We start from the raw sequence: 27,375 nt of genomic DNA, 5'->3' as shown, positions 1-27,375 counted from the left end.
TTCCAACACAATTCTATAGCAGATATCGTATCACAACTCAATAACTACTAGAGAACTAGTAGCAAAACTCTCTTTTTGACAAACTTTCTACAATGTGTTTCCTAAACGTATTGTGTTTTTCTTCTATATCCTATAAAGTAGAGATCTAAATGCTTCTAGGCTACAGAAATCATATATTTCAGTTATCAAACATTTTCATTTATAATGACTTTTAACCACTTGGCGACCGGGCCATAGCTGAATGACAGCTACAGCGTGGTTGGATAATTTTGGCAGGGCGTACAATGACGTCCTGCCAGAATCATGCTTCCGCGCGCCCCCAACTGGATGGAGCAATCACTGTCAACAAACCGGCGTCATGTCCAGTTCTCTCCCTTCTCACACTGATCGTGTGAGGAGAGGAGGGTGAAGCTGCAGTGTGAGGCTTCTTAAGTGTGGAACAGTGCCCAGGAGTGCCACATCAGTGCCAAGGAGTGCCTCATCAGTGCTAAGGAGTTCCCCAATAGTGCCAAGGAGTGCCCCATCAGTGCCCATCAGAGCCCAGCAATGCCAAAGAGTGCCCATCAGAGCCCAGCAGTGCTAAGGAGTGCCCCGCCAGAGCCCAGCAGTGCCAAGGAGTGCCCCATCAGAGCCCATCAGTGCCCCATTAGTGTCCAGCAGTGCCAAGGAGTGCCCCATCAGTGCCCAGGATTGCCCCATCAGTGTCAAGGAGTGCCCCAGCAGTGCCACATCAGTGCCAAGCAGTGCCACATCAGTACCCAGGAGTGCCCCAGCAGTGCCACATCAGTGCCTTGGGGTGCCACATCTGTGCCCCAGCAGTGCTCTACAGTGCCACTAAAGTGCACATTAGTGCCAATAAAGTGCCCATCAGTAAGTGCTCATCAGTGGATTCTCGTCAGTGCCCGTCAGTTCCGGAAAAAAGTGTACAAAATGCATAGAAAAATGCATTTTGATTTTCTTTCCACATTTTCCAATAACGTGGAAAAAAATGACATGTTCAAAAGACTCATTATACCCCCTAGAATATACATTGGGGTGTTTTCTTTCCAAAATGGGGTCATTTTGTGGGCGTTTCCATTGTCCTGGTGCTCCAGGACCTTCGGAAGTGTAAGAGGTAGTCAAGAAATTCTATGCGTAATTTATGTCCCTAGAATGCCTGATGGTGCTCCCTGCATGTTGGGCCTTTGTATGTGGCCAGGCTGTTTAAAAGTCTCACACATGTGGTATTGCCATACTCAGGAGGAGTAGCAAAATGTGTTTTGGGGTGTAATTTGTGGTATTTACAGGCCATGTTAGAGAAATAATCTCTTAATATGACAATTTTGTGAAAAAAAATAAAAAAAAATAAAAATCTTCATTGTGCAAAGTATTGTGGGGAAAAAACTCGCCTTGGAAGGGGTCATTTGGGGGGTATTTGCACTTTCCTGTCTTGTTAGTGTCTCAAGAAATGACCATCAGTACCACAGGTGTGATCAATTTTTAGTGATTGGCACCACAGCTTGTAGAATCTATAACCTTTACAAAGACCAAATAATATACACCTAGTTTTTGCCAAAGATATGTTTTACTAATATGTTTTACTAATTACTAATTGCTACATTTTTTAACAGAAACAAAGAAAAAAGCATTTTTTTACAAAATGTTTGGTCTTTTTTTATTTATAGCGCAAACAATAAAAAATTAAACTGATTAAATACCACCAAAAGAAAACTCTATTTGTGTGAAAAAAGGACAGCAATTTCATAAGGGTACAGTGTTGAATGTCTGAGTAATTGTCATTCAAAGTGTGAGAGCACTGAAAGCTGAAAATTGGCCTGGTTAGGAAAGGGGTTTAAGTGCCCGGTGGGCAAGTGGTTAAATGTGTTGTATGATTTTAGTATGAAATAATAAAATTACATTTAAAACTAGAGCAGATTTATGTTTTATGCAATTCAAGCAAGTCTATTTGCAATTACATGTTGCCATACTGTATAAAATCACATATCATTAATCTTATTATTATTATACAGGGTTTTTATAGTGCCAACAGTTTGTGCAGTGCTTTACAAAATCAACACAAAAATGAATATACAGTGCTAAATGACGCACTAGGTTTTACTTTGTGACTGAAGAAATTCTACCCTGGCATCATTGTCCCAATCAATCCTGAAAGCCTACTAATATTTGCCAAAAGCTGTCACTTGATCTCATTTTGCAAAAATTGTTACAGACGATACTTTTACTTCATATTTTTCTCTTATTTAGTTTAAGTGTTTCAAAATATAAGTGTCATTATTGTATAATTGCCTAATGCAAAACTCTTTACAAATAAGATTTAAAGTGGACCATCAGTCTAAAAAGTTTAAAAGTCTGCATTAATAAATTCCTGATATGTTACAATGTACATTAACAGTAATTGTTTTTTTTTTCCTTACTAAAAAGAAGTTCTTGAGCTCCAAGCAGGTAACTTTGCCTAGACCTGTGAGGAGTATTTTCGGAGAATGATGTCATTAGTTTTCTGCAGACAGGCGGAAATTATTTTCTTAGTCCCTGCGCCCACTGGCACTGTCCTAACGTTATAACTTGACAGCGCAAGGGGATAAGTTATGTGACTGAACACAGCCAAGACCCTAAAGGCTAAATGGTTGTGTCATCCATAGGCCACCGTCTTAGCTGAAAATCTTGACCCTTTATTATGCCTAAATAATATGGAACAGTACTGATTTACAGGCATACCCCACTTTTAAGTACACAATGGGGTTTGATATTAATAAGATATTGCAGGAGGAATACTGTAGTAAAAAGTAGAGGTGCACCAAATGGAAATTTTGGTGCCAAAATGGAAACCAAAAATGTAGGATGCGATTGGCCGAAAACTGAACACGAAAACGAAAATGAGTTTTTAAAAAAGTATTTATATTTTTATCTATAAATTGCAATATATTCGACTTTTTAATTAATATAACCAATTTAAATGAATATAAATTTATTGCAGGCCATTACTGGCACCTTTAGCGCAAGAAAAGCTAAAAAAAAATGTATCCCTTTAAATTCTATGTATGTCATCACAGTGATCCCTTGCGCTACCATTGTAATGTTAAAAATCCAGCTTGGTGCATTTTTGGTCAGTTAAAAAAAAACGCACAAAAAATGCACCTCTCAGTTCAAATGCATTGAAAATGCAGCAAGAACGCATCATTAACGCACCTGTGTTACGTTTTTTATGCGGATTTTGAGTCACATGACCTATGAAAAACACACCATAAGCACAGTAATCGTGGTAAAATTGGCCTAATACTGTGGTAAAATTGCAGCAAAATCGTTGTGGATTCGCAGTAAAATCGTGGAAAAGCCGCAGTAAAATCATGGCAAAAACTCTGTGTGTTTTTGGTGCCACTCTGCACCATTTCTCCATCCAAAATTCCAATTTTTCGGCGGCTGAAATTTCAGTGCATCGCCAGTACAAAGTTATGAGGGTTACACCTGCACAAATATTGTCTTTAAGGCTCCATTCACACTTGTGTGACTTGCCATGCAACTTTGGACATCAAAGTTGCATGACAAGTAGTTCTCAATGTTTTCCAATGATACCCATTCATATATGTGTGACTTAAAGTTGCAGCACCTTCAAAGTAGTTCATGCACTATTTTGGTCCGACTTTCTTGCAACTTGAAGGCCATAGACTTCAATGTTAACCCTCAGAAGTTGAATGAAAGACGTACCTGAATTTTAAACAATGCAACTTGTGTGTAATAGTTGTCCATTACCACTGGTTAAAGCCAAAGTTGTATCCATGTTGCATCCATCCAAAGTTGCGTCAACGTTGCACTGTAAAGTCGGCACAATTTTGGAGTCGTACAAGTGTGAATGGAGCCTAAAGCATTTTACATTATTTTGTTTTCTAACATCTTGAAAAGAATAAATTTACTTCACAGACTTATTTATTACAGGTACTTATTAGGGATGGGCTTGATGTTCGAGTCGAACATCAGCTGTTTGATTCGCCTTTGGCCAATCATGGCTCAGGGGTTAAGACTATGCCCCACACTACATAAGGCTGCTGCTTACACGGTGGCTGAATATAGTGAATGAATAGAGATTAGGCAGGTAGTTAGTGTATAGTGCAGTCAGTGTAGTATATATAATACAGTTGAGAGTATATAGTGCAATCAGTGTAGTATATATGTAATACAGTTAAGAGTATATAGTGCAGTCCATGTAGTAAATATAATACAGTTGAGAGTATATAGTGCAGTCCATATAGTCCATATAGTATATACAATATAGTTCATAGTATATAGTGCAGCCCGTGTAGTATATATAATACAGTTCAGAGTATATAGTGCAGTCAATGCAGTATGTATAATACAGTGAAGAGTATATACTGTAGTGAAGTCAGTGTAGTATAGCAAATACAGTGCAGAGTATATAGTGCCATCAATGTATTATATATAATACATTGCAGAGTGTATAGTGTATAGGCATTGTAGTATATATATTACAGTGGAAAATATATAGTGTAGTCAGTGTAGTATATGTAATACAGTGAAGGGTATATAGTGCAGTGCAGAGTATATAATACAGTGTATTGAAGCGGTTAAGGGGAACCCTATTACAGAATTAAGAAAAAAAATGCGTGGGGTCCCCGCCAAAATCCATACCAGGCCCTTTGGGTCTGTTATAGATTTTAAGGGGAACTCTACCCCAAAATTTAAAAAGAAAACAGCTTGAGGTCCCCCCCAAAAATCCATACCAGGCTCTTTGGGTCTGGCATAGATTTTAAGGGGAACTCCACGCCAAAATTAAAAAAAAAAATTGGCGTGGGGTCCCGCCAAAATCCATACCATACCCTTATCCGAGCATGCAGCCTGGCAGAGCAGGAAAGGGAGGGGACGAGTAAGCGCCCCACCCCCTCCTGAACCATACCAGGCTGCTTGCCCTCAACATGCGGAGGATGCGTTGGGGTGCCAAAGCACCTTGTCCCCATGTTGATGGGGACAAGGGCCTCTTCTTGATAATTCTGGCCGGTGGTTGTCGGTGGCTGCAGGCGGGGGGCTTATCGGAATATCAAAGCCCCCTTTAACAAGGGAGCCCCCAGAACCCGCTCCCCCATGTGAATGGGTATCGGGAACATTGTACCCCTACCCATTCACCAAAAAAAGTGTGAAAAAGTAAAAACCACAAGAGACAGTTTTTGACAATTCCTTTATTAAAAAGAAGAAAAAACCCTCCTGGGGCAATCCTGTATCCCCCCGCACACCCCACATTGGGCTAATCCCATGATCCCTCACCTACTTTCTATCACTGATCTGGCGAGTTGGGCCAAGAAGGGTATTGTTAAATTGAAACAGGAAGGGGAAGGGGCTAGCTCAAATGTGTAGAGAGGTGAGTGAAAAAATAAAAAAAATTATTTAAAAAGTATAATAAACATGAAGGCTAGTATCATACTAGCACATGAAAAATATTATAAATACTGAAACAAAAGAAAAAAAAAGTTCTCAGTGCAAAAGGGCTAGTATCATACTAGCACATATGTGGTAACTTAGCAAATACTTATTGGTGACTCCAAGTAAATAGATAAATGGTGAACAGTCCCACCACCTAGTAGTACAAAGTGCTCAAACAATGAGTCATCAGTTCCAAAAAGGCAAAATGAAAAAATTATACAAAATATAACAGTATAATGAAATGGGCACTAAATCCGAATAGACTGAGGAAACAAAATTGCCTAAAAAGTATAAAAAGCTATAAAATGAGTGACAAATACAACGTGGGTACAAAAAAAAAAAAAAATATATATATATATATATATATATATATATATATATATATATATATATATATATATATATATATATATATATATATATATATATATATACGTATATATATATATATATATATATATATTGAACCAAATAAAAATATATAAATCAAAAAAAGTCCATGTGCATGAGGGCTAGTATCATACTAGCACATGAAAAATATTGTAAATACTGACATGAAAAAAAAAAATCTCAGTGCAAAAGGGCTAGTATCATACTAGCACATATGTGGTAACTCAGCAAATTCTTATTAGTGACTCCAAGTAAATAAATAAATGGTGAACAGTCCCACCACCTTGTACTACAAAGTGCTCAAACAATGAGTCATCAGTTCCAAAAAGGCAAGTCCACAAGCCACAGGAAAGGGAAAAAAATCTTCAGTGGGGACACCTCTGTGCTCGCAAGCAGCTCACCTTACTGCTGCAAGACAACAGCTTGTAATCCAATAACAAATCACCAGCAGGCAAGGGTCCCATCCAGTAGTTCAGGCGATTCGGGTGGTGGGTGTGCAGGATGGTATATAAAAAACATAAGCAGACAGTATATAGTATACCTCCGTGGCGGCCAGAGTGGAAAAAGGGACAGGACACAGAAGGGGGATGCACTCACTTTTGTAAAATGAGTGTGGGCGTCAATCCAACGAACGCCGAGTTTGTATACCTTAAAAGGGTGTCTTCAAACCGTCCCCATTTCCTCAATGCTCGTCACAATGGGATGAATATATGTGGAGTGTTGGAAGAGAGTGCACATAGCGTTATCCCGTATATAAATCAGTTTATTAGGTTAAAAACAACATAGTACACTTACATTTAGCAGAAGGCTATAGTAAAAAACATCCACGAGCACCGAGCTCGTATCCTATCGTCAGTCTGTGACAGTTCCCGTGCTCCAATCCTGACGCGTATCGTCACGTCACGTGACTTCATCAGGTTATCCAAAGGGAGGGTATAGTTCTGTTCCGGGAGCTGCAGTCGAACCATGCATTGCCGCGGTCCTTCTTATTTAGGTAAAGGCAGTTACATCATGCTCTTAGAGCTCAGTTTCCCTCCCAGGTGACTCTCGAACCAAACCCGATTGAGCGTCTCTTGATCTCGGGAATACTGGATAAACCTCTCTCATCCCTATACCTCCACCTCACAGTGGCACACGATGTTAAAACCAATAGGTCGATGACCAGGTGGCAGGCTGATATACCCTCTCTAGGGGAAGAGGAATGGGAGGAGTGCCTAACTGCCTTCATCCCCTCCATGATTGCGGCTAAGGACAGGTTTGTTCAGTTAAAATTCTTGCACAGAGCATATTACACGCCACAACGGCTGGCTAATATCTATCCTGGACTTAGCCCCAGTTGTAATAGATGTGGTGTGGAGGTGGGCTCCTTCTTCCATGTAGTCTGGTCCTGTACTAAGCTGCGCCCGTACTGGACTTTAGTGGCAGATATCCTAGGCACAATATGTGGAGTCAAAGTGCCGCTTGATCCTTTAACCCTGTTACTGAGTCATTTAGATGATATAGAGGGGGACCGCTATGTTAAACTTTGTCTAACCTACTCCCTATTTTATGCTAGAAGGGAAATACTTCTTAGGTGGAAGCAAAAAGAACCTCAATCTATAAAAGCATGGCAGAAATCAATCAATGGTGTGTTACCCTTGTATAGACTTACTTATGAAAGTAGAAACTGCCTGCAGAAATATGAGAAAATTTGGTCGAACTGGGTAGATGCATGCGGCTGAGTATTGTCGAGGATTGCTGAATTACAATGCTAGCTAACACTTGTAATTTATCTTGCATGGTGAGGTGGGAATGAACTAGTGCTAGCTTTCTGAACCTGGAGCTACAAATTTAGCTTATTATTAAATCGAGAATGGGTTGATGCTGCCTCCCCCCCTCCCCTCCTCTGTTCCTGGTCAGGGGGACAGGGACTAGCCACCATCGCATAGGTTGGGCTTTTTTGCCCTTCTTTAACTGTACCTTTCACATGAATGCTTCTGACGTTATAATACACCTATTAATATCAGAAACTTTAATGAGAGCTATGGATACACTATACCTTGTTAGAGGAAAGCATGCAAAATATTGGGTATATACTACTGTAGAATTCTAGCTGTTTATTTATCAACAGATCTTATGTATGACACCTTCTAAATCTGTACTGTCTTATTGCTCAATAAAAAACTTTTTCTGTTAAAAAAAAAAAAAAAAGTGTCCCACCATGTACATCCATCTTCAATTATGCTGCCCGATGCCCGGGTCCATCGGGCAGCGTGATTGATGGTGGATGTACTTTTTTTTTCTTTTTTAATATAGGAATTGTCAAAAAAAGTATGATTTTAGTATGAAATAATAAAATTACATTTAAAACTAGAGCAGAATTATGTTTTATGCAATTTAAGCAAGTCTATTTGCAATTACATGTTGACATACTGTATACAATCACATATCATTATTATTATTATTATTATACAGGGTTTTTATAGTGCCAACAGTTTGTGCAGTGCTTTACAAAATCAACACAAAAATGAATATACAGTGCTAAATGATGCACTAGGTTTTACTTTGTGACTGAAGAAATTCTACCCTGGCATCATTGTCCCAATAAATCATGAAAGCCTACTAATATTTGCCAAAAGCTGTCACTTGATCTCATTTTGCAGAAATTGTTAAAGATGATACTTATATTTCATATTTTTCTCTTATTTAGTTTAAGTGTTTCAAAATATAAGTGCCATTATTGTATAATTGCCTGACGCAGAACTCTTAACAAATTATATTTAAATGGGTTGTAAACCTTCATGTTTTTTCACCTTAATGCATCCTATGCATCAAGGTGAAAAAACATCTTGCAGTCACCAGCCCCCCAGGCCCCCCCCCCCCTTTTACTTACCTGAGCCCCGAATTTTCTGTCGGCCGTCCCTCTCTCCATGGGTTCCCAGCTCTTGATTGGGTAGATTGATAGCAGCGCATCCATCGGCTCCCGCTGCTGTCAATGAAATCCAATGACGCGGGCAGCAGGGGGGGGGGGGGGCGAGTCCTGCTTTCGGCCTCTATGGATGCCTAAGGCTGGACTAGGGATCGCGCCTGCAAGGTAACCCTCTTGGGAGAGTGCTTTTCCAAGGGGGTTATCTGGTGTGGGGAGGAGCCGCAAGAGCCGCCAAGGGTCCCCAGAAATGGATGTTCAGGGCCACTCTGTGCAAAACGAGCTGCACAGTGAAGGTATGAAGTGAAGTATGATATGTTTGTTATTTAAAAAAAATAAAAAATGATCCTTTAGTATCACTTTTAAATGGACCATCAGTAATTTTAGAAGCATTCATTAATACATTCCTGCTATGTTACAATGTACATTAACAGTAATTGTTTTTTTTTTGCTTTCTAAAAAGAAGTTCTTGAGCTCCAAGCAGGTAACTTTGCCTAGACCTGTGAGGAGTATTTTGGGAGAATGATGTCATTAGTTTTCTGGAGACAGGCGGAAATTATTTTCTTAGTCCCTGCACCCAATGGCACTGTCCTAACGTTATAACTTGACAGCGCAAGGGGATAAGTTATGTGACTCAACAAAGCCAAGACCCTAAAGGCTAAAGTGTTGTGTCATCCATAGGCCACCGTCTTAGCTGAAAATCTTGACCCTTTATTATGCCTAAATAATATGGAACAGTACTGATTTATTGATATTGATAAGATATTGCAGGAGGAATACTGTAGTAAAAAGTAGAGGTGCACCGAATGGAAATTTTGGTGCCGAAACCAAAACCAAAAATGTAGGATGCGCTTGGCCGAAAACCGAACATGAAACCGAAAATGACAGTTTTTAAAAAATACTTATATTTTTATTTATAAATTGTATTATATTCAACTTTTTAATTAAGTTAATCAATTTAAATGAATATGAATTTATTGTATAGACTTTAGGGGGAAGTCCATGCCAAAAGTTAAAAAGAAAACAACGTGGGGTCCCCCTCCCCAAAATCCCTATCAAGCCCTTTGGGTCTGGCATAGATTTTAAGGAACAAATTTTTTTTTTAAATTGGCGTGGGGTCCCCCCCAAAATCCATACCAGACCCTTATCCGAGCGTGCAGCCTGGCAGGCCAGGAAAGGGAGGGGACGAGTGAGCGCCCCCCCCTCCTGAACCCTACCAGGCTGCTTGCCCTCAACATGGGGAGGGTGCTTTGGGGTGCCATCATGCACATCCAGTGTCCCACCATGTACATCTATTTTCAATCACGCCGCTTACGCCCGGGTCCATCGGCAGCATGATTGATGGTGGATGTACATCGTGGGACATTTTTTTTTTAAAGAAATGATCAAAAACTGTCCCTTGTGGTTTTTACTTTTTGGCACTTGTTTTGGTGAATGGGTAGGGATACGATGTACCCGATACCCACTCACATAGGGGGGGCGGGATCCGGGGGCCCCATGGTTAAAGGGGGCTTCCAGATTCCGATAATCCCCCCCACTCACAGACCCTGACAACCACAACCACGGGGCAGGGTTGTCGGGAAGAGGCCCTCAACAACGTGCTTTGGGGGGAACCCATAGCACCCTCCCCACATTGAGGGCATGTGGCCTGGTATGGTTCAGGAGGGGGGGTGATCGCTTGTCCCCCCCATCCTGACCTGCCAGGCTGCTTGCTCAGATAAGAGTCTGGTATGGATTTTGGGGGGCCCACGCCAATTTTTTTTTAATTGACGCCAAAGGGCCTGGTATGTACTAGGGGGGACCCCACGCTGTTTTTTTTCATTGATTTTTCATCTATATTGCCAGGAGGCGGCAATCATTATAGCCGCGAGCAAGTTTAAATTACATTTTCTCCTTTAAAAATGTCATTATTGCTGCGGCATGTTCTACACATTGCACAGAGGCCCCACTTTATAGGCAGACTAAGGGGACCCCCCAGCCACATTATTTAACATAATATTTCATTTTTATTGTTTCACTTTAAGCATCATTAAAATCACTGCTCCTGAAAAAAACGATTGTTTTAAAAACATTTTTGCATTGATACACGTCCCCTAGGGCAGTATCCAGGTCCCGTATGCTTTTTATGGCAATAACTTGCATATAAGCCTTTTAAATTAGGACTTTTGATTTTTCATGTTCGTGTCCCATAGACCTTAATAGGGTTTGCATGAATTTCTGGTGTTCTGGTGCGACCCAAACTAGGGGGTGAAGTTCGGCCCATCCCCAGCACTTATATAGTACTGACAATTTACACAGCACTTTATATCTATATTGTATATTCACATACCTCTCAATGTTTTGAGATGGGAATGAGGGACACCTATCAGCAAAAGTATGCAGGCATAGGAAACACCCCTGGCCACACCCCCTTAAAGGAGAATTGTATAAAAAAATAAGATTAGTTAAACCCACAATTGCTTTTTTTTTACCACTACTGTTCCTTTATATTGGCTGTTGGAAATTAAAAATGCAGCAATTTAGAAATCAGATGAAAGGTTTAGTGCTGGAAAACACTTTTTGATAGATAAATCTATATAGATCAGACTAAAATGAGAGACAAAGGGACATTTCCCCAAATCAGGGACAGTCCCTCGAAAACAGGGACAGTTGGAAGCTATGCATTCACATCAGTGTACACTGTGAGGTCACTAACTCACATTCATACATACTGTGCAAGGGCCAATCTAGACAGCATGTCTTTGGCGTGTGGGAGGAAACCCATGCAGGCACAGAAAGAACATGCAAACTCTAGGCAGGTAGAGCTGTGGTTGGGATTCAAACTTACAACCCTAGTGCTGCTAGGTGGAAGTGCTAACCACTTAGCCACTGTGCTGTCCTATTTCCAGTGCATAATGCATTTTTCACATAAAATAGTGTGATTGCAGAGAAAAAGGTTGTAGGTTGTAGCAACTGCTGCTGGGCCTATGGCCACTTTGGAACCCTTACTCGGGAATAGCTTTTTTCTACTTTATCCCCCCAACAGAAAAATAGAGATACACTTAAGCTAGAACAGCCTTTCTCAACCTTTTTAACCCAATGGAACCCTTGAAACAATTTCAGTTCTCAGACGACCCCTGCTAAAAGTGATCATACAGTACCTATGGCTCTGTCAGGGCTGGGCTCAGCACTTCCTTCTCAAAGCTGGCCGCTCAGCTGTCAGGTAATTGCCAGCTCCTTTCTCTCCACAGTGACTCACCTGTTGATGATATCCTGCTCGTCAGTCCTACCTACTTAAGCTGTCCAGTCCAGATGATCTCTGCCTTCGCCTTGGTCACATCTCTAGAAACGCTGTCCTGTGTTCCTGTTAAAGACTTGCTTGCCTGACATTCCTTCTGGCTCCAGATCCTGCTTGCTGTTCAACTACGCTCACCTCTGGCTCCCTTTGGCTTGTCTGACTATCCATTCCGGTTCATGAACTCTGGCTATGTTTTGACTGCGTTTACTCTATTTACCTTTTTTTATTATTAATTTTAACAACTTGCTTACTGGGCACTTCAACCCCCCTCCTGCCCAGACCAATTTTGAGCTTTCAGCGCTGTCACACTTTGAATGACAATTGCGCGGTCATACAACACTGTACCCAAATGAAATTTTTATCATTTTTTTCCCACAAATAGAGCTTTCTTTTGGTGGTATTTGATCACATCTGGGATTTTTATTTTTTGCGAAACAAACAAAAAAAATGGAAATTTTTGAAAAAAAAAAAAAATCATGTTTAATAGTTTGTTATAAAATTTTGCAAACAGGTAATTTTTCTCCTTCATTGATATGCGCTGATGAGGTGGCACTGGTGGGCACTGATAGGCTGCACTGATGGGCACGGATAGGCACAGATAAGGCGGCACTGATGGGCACAGTTAAGGCGGCACTGATAAGCACAGTTAAGGCGGCACTGATGGGGACAGATAAGGCGGCACTGATGGGGACAGATAAGGCGGCACTGATGGCCACGGATGGGTGGCACAGATGGGTGGCACAGATGGGTGGCACAGATGGGTGGCACAGATGGGTGGCACGGATGGGTGGCACGAATGGGTGGCACGGATGGGTGGCACGGATAGGTACCACTGATGGGGGGGCACTGATGGGTGGCACTGATGGGCACTTATGGGCACTGGTAGGTGACACTGATGGGCACTGATAGGTTGCACTGATGTGGGTGTTGATGGGTGGCACTGATGTGGGTGCTGATGGGTGGTACTGATGGGTGGCACTGTGGGCACTGATGGGTGGCACTGTGGGCACTGATGGGTGGCACTGTGGGCACTGATGGGTAGCACTGTGGGCACTGATGGGTGGCGCTGATTGTTGGCACTGTGGGCACTGATGGGTGACGCTGGTGGGCACTGGTAGGCAGCACTGCTGCCTATTGCCTTGTGTCAGAAGATCGCCGTGATCGGGACTGATGTCCCGATCACGGCCGCCGGTGATCGGGTTTTTTTTTTCCTCCTCGCGCTGTCAGCGCGAGGAGGAAAAATAGCCGTTTACCGGCTCTGTTTACATCACATGATCAGCTGTCATTGGCTGACAGCTGATCATGTGGTAAGGGGTCGGGACCAACCCCTTACTCTGATCTGTGATCAGGCGAGTCTCATAGACTCGCTGATCACCGAGCGCGCCGCGCGCGCCCTGCAGGGGGCGCGCAGGCCGCTCATGCACCGTCGTCCCGGCAATTTAGATCCGCGCTGTTGACGTCATTTTACAACGGCCCGGATCTGAAGCAGTTAAACAAGTGTGATTTAACTGTACTTCTGTCTCAGTCTGATTCATTGTTTCTGACAGGCTCAGAAAGTACATTAGCTTGAACAGGAAGTAATTTTATATACAAGAGTAAAGAATGTAGAGAACGTAAAGTATTTAAACCCTTATAAAAAAAATTAAAACCCAGTGCAGATCACTTTTTAACACCCATCTTCTGTGTATGGTAAAATTATTTTCAGTAATAAGCCTAAAAACAAGTAATATTAAGTAGCACACAATGACAAATGATGGGTGGAGCCACATTGTAGTAAAAGTGGGAGGGGCTTAAAGGGACATGTTTAAATAATACAAAAGCCTTCTTGTACTCATAAAATATACTGAAATTGCTGTCCCACAAGCCAGAGTCTCACATACATGCACAAACCTCAGCACAATCATTATTTAAAATGAAACACTTCCATTAGAGCTAATACTTTGACTGAGCCTACCTTAAAGAAGAACGTCATTAAAATAGTCAGGAACTGCCTAGCAACCAGAGGAAGAGTTTATACCAATATAATGCTGGATAGTGTATTACCGTTTTAAAAGTTTTATTTAAAATGACAATATTCTGTATATTAGGGTACTCACATTTAATAGTTGCTATGAGCGCACCACTCTGTAACAAGCCAATCAAATATAAAGACGCTGCATTGGTGTGTCCTCTCCCACTCTGAGATCACTCCACTGTCTCACAAACCGTCCTGTCCCCTCCCCAACACGTGTCGATACCTGGAAATAACGTATCCTCCTCAGGGGGAGTATAGGGAATATAGAGAATATTGTCATTTTAAATAAAACTTTTAAAACGGTAATACACTATGCAGTTTCCTCTGTTTCCCATATGAATATTGTTGCAAGCAACCTTCCAAGGATCTGAATGCTGACCATAAACCCAGAGGTGGTTTAAAAGTGTGTTTTGACCGAGCTTAGGTGCAAGGTCACACGCTCTAAGGTGAGCGCATACACTAAAGGGGAGCACAAGAGTGGACACGAGCACTTTACTGTTATATCATCTGTTTTATCGTCTGCAATAAGTACCAGAAGAATGGAGTATGTATGGAGTTATGAATGGACTTTATGTTGCGATTTTGTGGACACAGATTAATGCATGAATTCATTTGGCACAAGAGCACTTTAAACACGGTTCACTTTATTTCTATATTGATTATTGTATATTGATGCACTTTTATATAGATTTATGTAAATTACAGGTTGTCACTGCAATTATCGCATTTATCGCAATTATTGCACAGGGTTGCATATTTCTCTGTTGCATATGAATGCAACATGTGTATATAGAGGTGTGTATGCTACACAGGTTGACATTGGGAGTATCGCATAGGATTGCAATTGCATTTAACTAAAGGAATTGTCAAAAACTGTCTCTTGTCATTTTTAACATTTTTGACAGTTTTTTAGTGAAATGCCCTTACCATTTCACACAGGGAGGAGGGCCAGGATCTGGGTGTCCCCTTGTTAAAGGGGGCTTCCAGATTCCGATAAGCCCCCCGCCCGCAGACCCCCACAACCACTGGCCAGGGTTGTGGGGATGAGGCACTTGTCCTCATCAACATGGGGACAAGGTGTTTTGGGGGGCTACCCCAAAGCACCCTCCCAATGTTGAGGGCATGTGGCCTGGTACGGTTCAGGAGGGGGGCCGCTCTCTCATTCCCCCTCTTTTCCTGCGGCCTGCCAGGTTGCGTGCTCGGATAAGGGTCTGGTATGGATTTTTGGGAGGACCCCACGCCGTTTTTTTTTTTCAATTTTGGCGCGGGGTTCCCCTTAAAATCCATACCAGACCTGAAGAGTCTGGTATAGATTTTGAGGGGGACCCTACATCATTTTTTTTTTACATTTTGGCCGGGGTTCCCCTTAATATCCATACCAGACCTGAAGGGCCTGGTATGGAATTTAGGGGGACCCCCCACGTCATATTTTTTTAAAATTTTGGTTCAGGGTTCCCCTGTGGGATGCCGTTTTTATCAATGAACTTCTATGTGTATTGTCGGACCGGCAATGCATTAATAGTCACGAGTAGTTTTAAATGACTTTTTTTCCTTTGAAATGTCATTTTGCTGTCAGACTGTTCTAAACACGGGAAACATGCGCCCCTTTACAGGCATACTATAGACACCCCCCAGGTACGAAATTTAAAGGGATATTACACTTTTATTGTTTCACTTTAAGCATTATTAAAATCACTGCTCCCGAAAAATCGGCAGTTTTTAAAACTTTTTTTTGCATTGATCCATGTCCCCTGGGGCAGGACCAGTGGCGGCCCGTCCATAGGGGGCGCCTGGGCGCCGCCCCCCCCTCCAGGCAGCAAAAAAAAAAAAAAAAAAAAAAAATTTTTAATACTGGCCCTTTAAAAAAAAAAAAAAGGAAAAAAAAGGTCCTTAAGTGCACTGTGTTCGGACGCCGGATACAGTGCGACGCCGGACACAGTGCACTTATAGGAAGCGCCACGTCTATGCAATCACGAGATTGCAGACGTGGCGCTGCATTTGCGGGCGTTTAGCCCGCCTTGGGGCGTTTTCTGAAGCGCCAAGTAGCTTCCGCCCGGCCATAGTAATACATACTACAGGCGCCGGGCGGAAGCTACTTGGCACTTCAGATTTGGTTGACATCTGCCCTGAGTCAGATGTCACTTCCTGGTTCTCTCTCTCATTGCGCCCGAGAGAGGAAGCAGGAAGAATGCTGGTGCCAGTGTGAGGAGGAGGACACCGCAGGAGACCCAAGGTAAGTACCGTTGTGTGGAGAATAAGGGGGAACACTTGCTGTGGGGGGCTCTGATGGGGGACACCTGCTGTGGGGGGCTCTAATGGGGGACACCTGCTGTGGGGGGCTCTGATGGGGACACCTGCTGTGGGGGGCTCTGATGGAGGACTCTGATGGGGGACACCTGCTGTGGGGGGCTTTGATGGGGGACACCTGCTGTGGGGGGCTCTGGTGGGGGGCTCTGATGGGGGACTCTGATGGGGGACACCTGCTGTGGGGGGGCTCTGATGGGGACACCTGCTGTGGGGGGCTTTGATAGGGGACACCTGCTGTGGGGGGCTCTGATGGGGGACTCTGATGGGGGACACCTGCTGTTGGGGGGCTCTGATGGGGGACACCTGCTGTGGGGGGCTCTGATGGGGGACACCTGCTGTTGGGGGGCTCTGATGGGGGACACCTGCTGTTGGGGGCTCTGATGGGGGACACCTGCTGTGGGGGGACTCTGATGGGGGACACCTGCTGTGGGGGGCTTTGATGGGGGACACCTGCTGTGGGGGGCTCTGGTGGGGGGCTCTGATGGGGGACTCTGATGGGGGACACCTGCTGTGGGGGGGCTCTGATGGGGACACCTGCTGTGGGTGGACTCTGATGGGGGACACCTGCTGTGGGGGGCTCTGATGGGGACACCTGCTTTGGGGGGCTCTGATGGGGGACTCTGATGGGGGACACCTGCTGTTGGGGGGCTCTGATGGGGGACACCTGCTGTTTGGGGGCTCTGATGGGGGACACCTGCTGTGGGGGGACCCTGATGGGGACACCTGCTGTTGGGGGGCTCTGATGGGGGACACCTGCTGTGGGGGGCTCTGATGGGCGACTCCTGTTTTGGGATAACTCTGATGGGGACACCTGCTGTGGGGGACACCTGTGGGGGGCTCTGATGGGGGACACATGCTGTTGGGGGACTCTAATGGGGGACACCTGCTGTGGGGGGACTCTGATGGGGGACACCTGCTGTGGGGGGCTCTGATAGGGGACACCTGCTGTGGGGGGCTTTGATAGGGGACACCTGCTGTGGGGGGCTTTGATAGGGGACACCTGCTGTGGGGGGCTTTGATAGGGGACACCTGCTGTGGGGGGCTCTGGTGGGGGGCTCTGATGGGGGACTCTGATGGGGACACCTGCTGTGGGGGGACTCTGATGGGGACACCTGCTGTGGGGGGGACTCTGATGGGGACACCTGCTGTGGGGGGACTCTGATGAGGACACCTGCTGTGGGGGGACTCTGATGGGGACACCTGCTGTGGGGGGACTCTGATGGAGACACCTGCTGTGGGGGGACTCTGATGGGGACACCTGCTGTGGGGGGACTCTGATGGGGACACCTGCTGTGGGGGGACTCTGATGGAGACACCTGCTGTGGGGGGACTCTGATGGGGACACCTGCTGTGGGGGGACTCTGATGGGGACACCTGCTGTGGGGGGACTCTGATGGGGACACCTGCTGTGGGGGGACTCTGATGGAGACACCTGCTGTGGGGGGGACTCTGATGGAGACACCTGCTGTGGGGGGGACTCTGATGGAGACACCTGCTGTGGGGGGGCTCTGATGGAGACACCCTGCTGTGGGGGACACCTGCTGTGGGGGGCTCTGATGGGGACACCCTGCTGTGGGGGGGCTCTGATGGGGACACATGCTGTGGGGGGGCTCTGATGGAGACACCCTGCTGTGGGGGGCTCTGATGGGGACACCTGCTGTGGGGGGCTCTGATGGGGACACCCTGCTGTGGGGGACACCTGCTGTGGGGGGCTCTGATGGGGACACATGCTGTGGGGGGGCTCTGATTGAGACACCCTGCTGTGGGGGGCTCTGATGGGGACACCTGCTGTGGGGGGCTTTGATAGGGGACACCTGCTGTGGGGGGCTTTGATAGGGGACACCTGTTGTGGGGGGCTTTGATAGGGGACACCTGCTGTGGGGGGGGGCTTTGATAGGGGACACCTGCTGTGGGGGGCTCTGGTGGGGGGCTCTGATGGGGGACTCTGATGGGGACACCTGCTGTGGGGGGACTCTGATGGGGACACCTGCTGTGGGGGGGACTCTGATGGAGACACCTGCTGTGGGGGGACTCTGATGGGGTCACCTGCTGTGGGGGGACTCTGATGGGGACACCTGCTGTGGGGGGACTCTGATGGGGACACCTGCTGTGGGGGGACTCTGATGGGGACACCTGCTGTGGGGGGACTCTGATGGGGACACCTGCTGTGGGGGGACTCTGATGGAGACACCTGCTGTGGGGGGACTCTGATGGAGACACCTGCTGTGGGGGGACTCTGATGGGGACACCTGCTGTGGGGGGACTCTGATGGGGACACCTGCTGTGGGGGGACTCTGATGGAGACACCTGCTGTGGGGGGGACTCTGATGGAGACACCTGCTGTGGGGGGGACTCTGATGGAGACACCTTGCTGTGGGGGACACCTGCTGTGGGGGGCTCTGATGGGGACACCCTGCTGTGGGGGGCTCTGATGGGGACACATGCTGTGGGGGGGCTCTGATGGAGACACCCTGCTGTGGGGGGCTCTGATGGGGACACCTGCTGTGGGGGGCTCTGATGGGGACACCCTGCTGTGGGGGACACCTGCTGTGGGGGGCTCTGATGGGGACACATGCTGTGGGGGGGCTCTGATGGGGACACCTGCTGTGGGGGGGCTCTGATGGGGACACCTGCTGTGGGGGGCTCTGATGGGGACACATGCTGTGGGGGGACACTGATGGCAACTCTGATGTAAGGGGACAGAGGCTGTATTTGGGGGGGGAGGCAGAGGCTGCATTTTGGGGGGGGACAGAGGCTGCATTTGGATTTGGGGGGGAGACAGAGGCTGCATTTGATGTGACAGAGGCTGCATTTGATGTGACAGAGGCTGCATGTAAGAAAGGACTGCTGGGGACACCTGATGGCATCTGGTTGTAGGCGACGTGGCTAGTGACACACTCGGGGCTCCCACTGATTCTGCATTATGGTGAGTTGAACGATTTCATTTTATATTACAATGTAATAATAGTAATAATGAGCTTCAATCATCCTGACACCATAACAACCATGGTGCTGGGATGATTGAAGCGCTAACACCAGGTGTTTGGAGTATCTTTATCTGCTGATTGTTAAACTGTCTAGAATACACATTTCTTTTGTTGTGTAGGATCTAGGCCTGCTGTCCCTCTCTCCCTCTCCCTCCATCCCTCGTTCATCTCAGACGCTAACCACACCACCTTAGAGCCACGCCCACTATTTTGCTAAAACCACGCCCATTTTCACCAAGTGGGAGGGGTCAAAAAGGAAGGGCGGGGTCTGGCGCTCCCCCATCCTAAAACTTCACCAGCCGCCACTGGGCAGGACCCAGGTCCCCAAACACTTTTTATGACAATAACTTGCATATAAGCCTTTAAAATTAGCACTTTTGATTATTCATGTTCGTGTCCCATAAACTTTAACGGTGTTCGCGTGTTCGAACAAATTTTTTGCCTGTTCGCATGTTCTGGTGCGAACCGAACAGGGGGGTGTTTGGCTCATCCCTAGTGGTGGGTAGTATGACCAGGAGAGGAGTGTATGGTGGTGGGTAGTATGTTCAGGAGAGGAGTGCATAGTGTATGGCTGAAGGGTAGTATGTGTATTAAAGGAGTGTGGAGTGTATGGCGGTGGGTAGTATGTTCAAGAGAGGAGTGGGTAGTGTATGGTGGTGGGTAGTATGTTCAGGGGAGGAGTGCATAGTATATGGTGGTGAATAGTATGTGCAGAGAGGATTGTGGAGTGTATGGCGGTGGGTAGAATGTTCAGGTGAGGAGTGCATAGTATATGGTGGTGAATAGTATGTGCAGAGAGGATTGTGGAGTGTATGGCGGTGGGTAGAATGTTCAGGTGAGGAGTGCATAGTATATGGCGGTGGGTAGTATGTGCAGAGAGGATTGTGGAGTGTATGGCGGTGGGTAGAATGTTCAGGAGAGGAGTGCGGAGTGTATAGGAAAGGGGGTAGTATGTGCAGGAGAGGAATGAGGAGTGTAAGGTGGCGGGTAGTATGTGCAGGAGAGGAATGAGGAGTGTATGGTGGCGGGTAGTATGTGCAGGAGAGGAATGAGGACTTTATGGTGGCGGGTAGTATGTGCAGGAGAGGAATGAGGAGTGTATGGTGGCGGGTAGTATGTGCAGGAGAGGAATGAGGAGTGTATGGTGGCGGGTAGTATGTGCAGGAGAGGAATAAGGAGTGTATGGTGGCGGGTAGTATGTGCAGGAGAGGAATGAGGAGTGTATGGTGGCGGGTAGTATGTGCAGGAGAGGAATGAGGAGTATATGGTGGCGGGTAGTATGTGCAGGAGAGGAATGAGGAGTGTATGATGGCGGGTGTAGTATGTGCAGGAGAGAAGTGCAAAATGTATGATAATGGGTAGTTAGTGCAGGAAGAGGAGTGCAGATGGTAAGAAAGTACATGGTGTGAAAAGTCACTGCTCCAGCACTACAGAGGCCACTGGGCAGTGGCATGCATGGAGCAACTGACGCTGGCTACAGGCACACAGCAGCAGTACTGACCTTCCATCCTCCTGCAGACACTACTCTCACTCCCACTCTCCCTCTCAATCCCTCTCCTTAAGTCCCTACATACAAGTCCCCCCTGACATCTTACAAAACCCTTCAAAATGACGTCCACACACATCTGTCTGAGTTGATACACCATAGGGCTGGATTCTCCTCCTTACACTAATCTCAGAATGAACTCCTGCAGCAGACATCCCTGCCAGCAGGATCTCAGAACTCGGACAATGAGCCCCCATCCTGCCAGCACTTGTCCACCTCTCCTCATAGGCATTTTTCTGCAGGCAGAGCAGGAACATAGTGGTCGAGAGTGCCAAGAGAGTTGGAGGGAGGATAATTCAGGCCGGTGGTGTAAAAACTTAGCAGCGCTGTATGTACTTAGTGACAGGTGCATCTGTAGCGCCTGAAACATGTCTCATCCATGGGTGCAGTATCTGTCGGAGCACAGTGGCCCCCATCCCCCTCGGGGGCCGTGTGTACTGCACACTTTGCTCCCAAGGATGATATGCCACTGATTGGTGGTCAGTGTAGGCTGGCGATCAATTCACCACTGCTGAAGAAACACCTTGCAATCTCTGGAGTAGCCCTAGGGTTTCACAGTTTCCTAGTTGGGAAAGACTGAGCTAGAAAATACTTGTGTGAGGCATTTGTGTGTATTACAGTGATAAATAATGATATGGCACCCTCTGTCCAGGGCTCACATTTTACATGGGCCAGAAGAGGTCACCTATATTCCTGACATAAATTTGTATTGCAGCTATTTATATATAGTATTTATACCTGTGCAGACAATTTACACAGCGCTGTACATACTGTACATACACATCAGCCCCTGCCGTCATGGAGTTTACAAACTAAAGGCTGTATCTTACACACAGTAAGGCTAATTTTCAAAGAAACCAATTAACCTACCAGCATAACTTTTGAGTATGGGACAAAACCTATGCAAACAAAACCTATGCAAACAAAAACTATGCAAAACAATAAACCATGAGTTGAAAAAGGGACCCCTGAGCTGCAAGGCAGAAGGGCTAACCACTAAGTCGCTGTGCTGCAAACATTAAAACTTAAAGTGACTGTAAAAGTTCAAATTAAAGAAAAAAAAAAAACAAGTCATACTTACCTGCTCTGTGCAATGGTTTTCGCAGGGCAGCCCCAATCCTCCTCCTTTTGGGTCCCCATAAGCGCACATGGCTCCTCTCCCCCACTGAGTGCCTCAATAACAAGCCGCTTTCTATGGGGGCATTCATGAGGGCTCAATCTAAAGTCAGCTTTGTGTGTCCATAGACACACAGAGGACGGCTAGGCCCTGCCCCCCGCTCTCTCCTCACTGACTGTGATTGATGGTGTGTCTGAGCCTATGAGAAGGCAGAGTGCTGCTGCTCGTGTGCACATTTCTGGATCGAGATCGGGCTCAGTTAAGTAAAAGGGGAGGTGAGGGGGGAGCTGCACACAGGTTTTAGAACCCCTTTAAATTTGATCCTATTGGGGATTTGAATTGTCAATAGGATTGGAATGCTTTGTGGTTCTAAAGCAGGGATATGCAATTAGCGGACCTCCCGCTGTTGCAAAACTTCAAGTCCCATCATGCCTCTGTCTCTGGATGTCATGCTTGTGTCTGTCAGTCTTGCTATGCCTCATGAGACTTGTAGTTCTGCAACAGCTGGAGGGCACTTATTGCATATCTCTGTCCTAAAAGCTCAAGGTTTTTTACCTTCATGCATTCTAGGCATGAAGGTAAAAAACCTTCTGTGTGTAGCGGCCCCCTCCCCCAGCCCCCCCCCATCCTTACCTGAGCTTCCTCCGATCCAGCGATATTCACAATAGCCTCGGCTGTCCCGGGACTCTCCTTTCTCATTGGCTGAGACAGCAGCAGGAGCCCATTGGCTCCCACTGCTGTCAATCACAGACAGTGAGCCAATGAGGAGAGAGCGGGGGGGGGGGGGCGGGGCTGAGCTGCGGCTCTATGTATCTTATGGATGCATAGAGCAGTGGCTCCGGAGCGAGCATGCAGCAGTGCCCCCAGGCAAAGCAGCTTTCTCTGGGGGCACTGCTCGAGGAGGAGGAGCCGGGAGTGCCAGCGGGGAACGCGAAAAGAAGAGAATCGGAGGCCATTACAAATGACTTTTTGGTACATAAGGTGAAGAGAATTTGTCAGAATTACATCCCATCAAGGAAACTTCAGCATTTGCAATTAAGGCCCTAAGGGGTATATTCATAAAGCAGTGAATGTGCCTCTCACTAAATATTCACTGCACATGTATGGTAATAGTGCATGTTTTTTAAATTACACTTGCTGTGAATATTTGTTGAATTTTACACTCAGCGCCTTATAAAAATAGGTGTTAGGGATGCTTGTCTTTGCTGGTAGTGTATTTTGAAAATTCATTTTGCCTTGCATTCTTAGGGAAAGTGTATCCCTCGCATCAATAATATATTATATTTTCAGTTTTTTTGTCCCCTAGTCCACACTTTTTATTGTATACCAATGTCATACTTCTCTCATTTGTCACCTAAGTAAGCAACTTGGAGCACAGCACCTGTAGACAACGGCAATGTTTTTATAGTGCATTAAAACATGTATGTGGAATTCTAGTTTGTATACTTAAGTGTATGGTGCCATTGCTGACCTTATAAAAAAATAAAAGTATAGCTGCCAGACTGTCATGCTGATCACCTACCTTATATCGTTTTTAGGTCACTTACCTGAAACCATTGTGCAACAACTAAGTAAAAGTGAAGTCAGAACTCCTCTTTAGTGTACTTGTTTCAGGCCAGTGACCTACCTACATTGTAGAACATAGTTCTGAGATCAGAGTATCAGCAAGAAAGCCAGGCAACTAGCATTTCATGAAATTAGTAATAGCAGACTATAGGTTGCAATCACGCTAGATCCCACTTAAACACCATTAGTATTGTTAAGTTAATCAAGATATTGCCACTCTTGGCAAAAACTTGTACTTGAAAGTGATGTTTTATATTATCTTGTTGATGATGCCTTTTATCCAGCAACAAGGAACCCTAAAGCCCAACTCTGGAAAATGTGAAAATTCTGGGGCTGCATCTGCACTGCAAGGGCTAACAGCTTGTTTATTCAAGGGGGAGTAAAAGCACTTTCACTTACCCAATCCTCTACTCCCCCAGCAGATGGTCCTCCTCCATGCTTCGGTGGTGGACTGTTCCTTGGTGTCATTATGTCCATTGTAGGGCAATGGACCCTTCATCAGTCTTAATGACATCGAGACCTTAAACCGCTGGAGTACAGGGAAGACGATATTGTGGGGGCTGGTCTAGCAGTGCTGAGGATCCGGTAAGTAAATCTTCTTTTTCATACCCCTACACTTAAATGAGCAGTAATTCATTCAGTGTAGTACAGCCCCACTGCAAGGGAGAATTTGCAAGTTTCTTGGAGTCGAGCTTTAGGTAAATCTTCCTTTCCTTTAAATCATCTTTCTTGAGTGGAATTCCATACATTGCCTGTTAAAGTTGAGCTTACCTTTTAATGGGTTGAATATCGTTTCCGTATGGAAAAAAAGACCTCTAGATAAGCAGAAAGGACATCTGTGGTAAGTGACACTTTTGCGAGGCAAGTCTTTAAATAAATGACCCGCCCATTGGCCTTTATTAACCTGAACGCCAACTCATAAACAGGATGTCGATGTTGGGCTGTTCTGCCTATTTTGTAAAATCCCACAGGAATTACTATGGTGAAGTGGAGACTTCAGGCAATACTCACAATACTCATAAGACAAAGTAATTTGTCTAATTTGGGAAATTGTTGTGTGAATACATTTTATGGGGAATCTACCTGAAGCCTATTTGTACTTTGTCCCCTCTGAATACACTACAAATGGACTTCTAAAATGTGATTCTACTTCTTGTTTGCATGGATAAATGGAGGGTCTGTTTGGATTTACTCTAACCCAAATACATTTCAATAATTCAGATGCTTGCCTTTAAATAAATGATAACATATGATTAGCATCTGTTCATTGCTGTTGCTGGTAGTTCAATTTACAGAACAATACATTTAGGATTCTTTAATCTCCTAGTCATGATAATTATCTTGTGTTCTTTCTTATGGAATAAAATGCTAAAGGGGTTATCTTGCATATATTTTAAAATCACTGAAATGAGGGAAATTAAAAAAAAAAGTATGTTCCCACTAATCTGTTTCATTTTGACACTTGAAGTTAAAGTTCTATAGTCTCAGCACTGAAATGAGCATAACCCAAAATACCAAACTCATTGTTGCCTCCCCTGATGCTTGGATCAATTCAAGGTGCCACCATCGTTACTTACTGTGTCAAGCTGGGGGCTGAATTCTGTGCAATGCTATGTGAGATCTGAGTACCTCACCAACCCTCATGTGCTCTTTGCCCTCCACAGCTGCTGGCCAGATCTGGAAGGCTGCCGAGGTTGGGGAGGCAACCAACTGTATGAATCAAGCTCAGATCTTTATGATCAGGAACACCAAACAATGGCAGATGAGAATGCATTTTTATAGTGGCTATTATAAATTTGTCTAACACATGGTTGGTATGTCAGTGTAATAAATAACACTTTAGCAAAAGACGCCCTTAAAGTACAACTAGTCAAAACTTTTTTTAGTTTTGGATAGAGTAGAGATGGATTAGAACAGTTTAGTCAGTTTTCATTGCTGTATGTGTCCCGCTAAGGAGATTCCCCCTCTCTATTTGTCCTATTTACCATTATCATTGAAAGTGAAAGTAAAAGAAAACTCCAAAATTTGGGTTGTCCCCAGAAAAGTAACAGAGGGGAAGTCTTCCAATGGGGACACTAGTTCTAGTGACCTGGGGGTCCCCAAGGGATTCCCTTAACTTGCAGGGATTTCCTCTCTTTTCCTGTTTTGACTGTGGGACAGGAAGTGAAGTGAAATGTCCCCAATGGGACAAAGATGGCAAAAAATAAACTGACAAGGGTTATGACCAGTGGTGGCTGGTGCTCAAAATTTTTGTGGGGGGGCAAACAAACTGAAAAATTCTGAAAAAACTCATCAATTGCAGCCTCCCTGTGCCCATCAAACGCTGCCGCTGTGCCCATCAAACGCTGCCGCTGTGCCCATCAAACGGTGCCACTGGGCCATCAAACGCTGCCACTGTGCCCATCAAACGCTACCAATGTGCCATCAAATGCTCCCACTGTGCCATCAAATGTTCCCACTGTGCCATCAAATGTTCCCACTGTGCCCATCAAATGCTGCCACTGTGCCCATCAAATGCTCCCACTGTGCCCATTGAATGCTGCCACTGTGCCCCCCCAGCGGGCAGTGAGCGGTGTCCCCCATGCTCCATCTATATTCTTGATGTGTTCTCCCGTCCTCTCCTATGATTGGATGCCTGATAGGCGTCCAATCACAGCGCCTGTCATTTTAGCCAATCAGGTGACGGGTAACAGAGTCGAGCACCTGATTGGCGGAGAGGCGGTTCAGTGTTAGGACAGCAAATATTCATTCACTTTTCTAACACAGCTGGGTGAACTGCGTGCGCCAAGCATGGCGTTCCCTGTTTACCTTTTTTGACGCCTTTTAGAGCCTATGGCTCTAATCAGGTGCTTCAAAAACACCCCCCGCCGCTGTAATTTAGGTGCCCGGTGCCCGAAAAGGGGCTGGGCGCCTGAATAGGGGGAGGCAGTGGCGGCCATGGATAGATTCATGCAATGCATGAATCTATCTATTGGTGATAGAGGGGGGGCTGGAGAGAGGGGGTGGCGACCGTACGCCCTTATGGACACACCGCCACTAGTTATGACCCTCCCTTCCTTTATCCTAATTGGAAAAAAAGATTTGCCTGTAGTTCTACTTTAACCACTTTACGTCCACCCTGTAGCAGTTTTATTGCTACAGGGCGGCTCTCCTGTGCAGAATCACATACATAGCGGCCTGCTTCTACTGTGAATATATGCAGCAGAAGCCGATTTACGGGTGCTGGGCACTCGATGTTCTCCGCCACCCGCCGATCGTCAGTAATACACAGAGAACTGGGATCTGTCTATGTAAACAAGGCAGATTTCAGTTCTAACAGAGAGGAAGGAATGGATTCCGTGTTCCTGCAAAGCACCTCACTAGTAAAAGCACCTCACAGTACACACATAAACACTGGCTAGGCACACAGTTAACTCTTTGATCACGCTAGATGTTTAACCCCTCCCCAGCCAGTGTCCTTGGCACAGTGTCCTTGGTACAGTGACAGTGAATTTTTTTACCACTGATCACTGTATTATTGTAACTGGTTCCGCAAAATGTCAGAAGTGTCAGTTAGATTCCGATTGTCCGCCGCGATATCGCAGTCCTGCTATAAGTCACTGATCGCCACCATTACTAGTATAAAAAGAAAATTCCATAAATATATCACATAGTTTGTAGACGCTATAATGTTTGTGTAAACCAATCAATATACGCTTATTGGGATTTTTTACCAAAAATATGTAGCAGAATACATATTGGCCTAAATTTATGAACAAATTCAATTTTTTAAATTTTAATTTTTTTTTTTATTGGATATGTTTTATAGCAGAAAGTAAAAACTATTGTTTTTTTTTTTT

General features: G+C 45.3%; 1 protein-coding gene across 7 annotated transcripts in view; it reads right to left on the bottom strand.

Annotated features, from left to right (window-relative positions):
• The window catches only part of LOC141131536 (proto-oncogene Mas-like), a 124,846-nt gene that overhangs the window by 95,443 nt on the left and 2,028 nt on the right, over positions 1-27,375 (bottom strand). For 2 of the 7 annotated variants that reach the window (XM_073618912.1, XM_073618915.1), the window contains exon 1: positions 24,308-24,383. The exons of 3 other annotated variants lie outside the window; for them this stretch is intronic. The gene's annotated coding sequence lies outside the window, so the exon portion shown is untranslated. 2 more of the 7 variants (XM_073618918.1, XM_073618917.1) reach the window with 2 other exon arrangements.

Source organism: Aquarana catesbeiana, linkage group LG03 (assembly GCF_042186555.1).
Source record: "Aquarana catesbeiana isolate 2022-GZ linkage group LG03, ASM4218655v1, whole genome shotgun sequence".
Lineage (NCBI taxonomy): Eukaryota > Metazoa > Chordata > Amphibia > Anura > Ranidae > Aquarana > Aquarana catesbeiana.
Note: the sequence above shows the minus strand (reverse complement) of the source record. Positions and strands in the feature narration are given on the sequence as shown.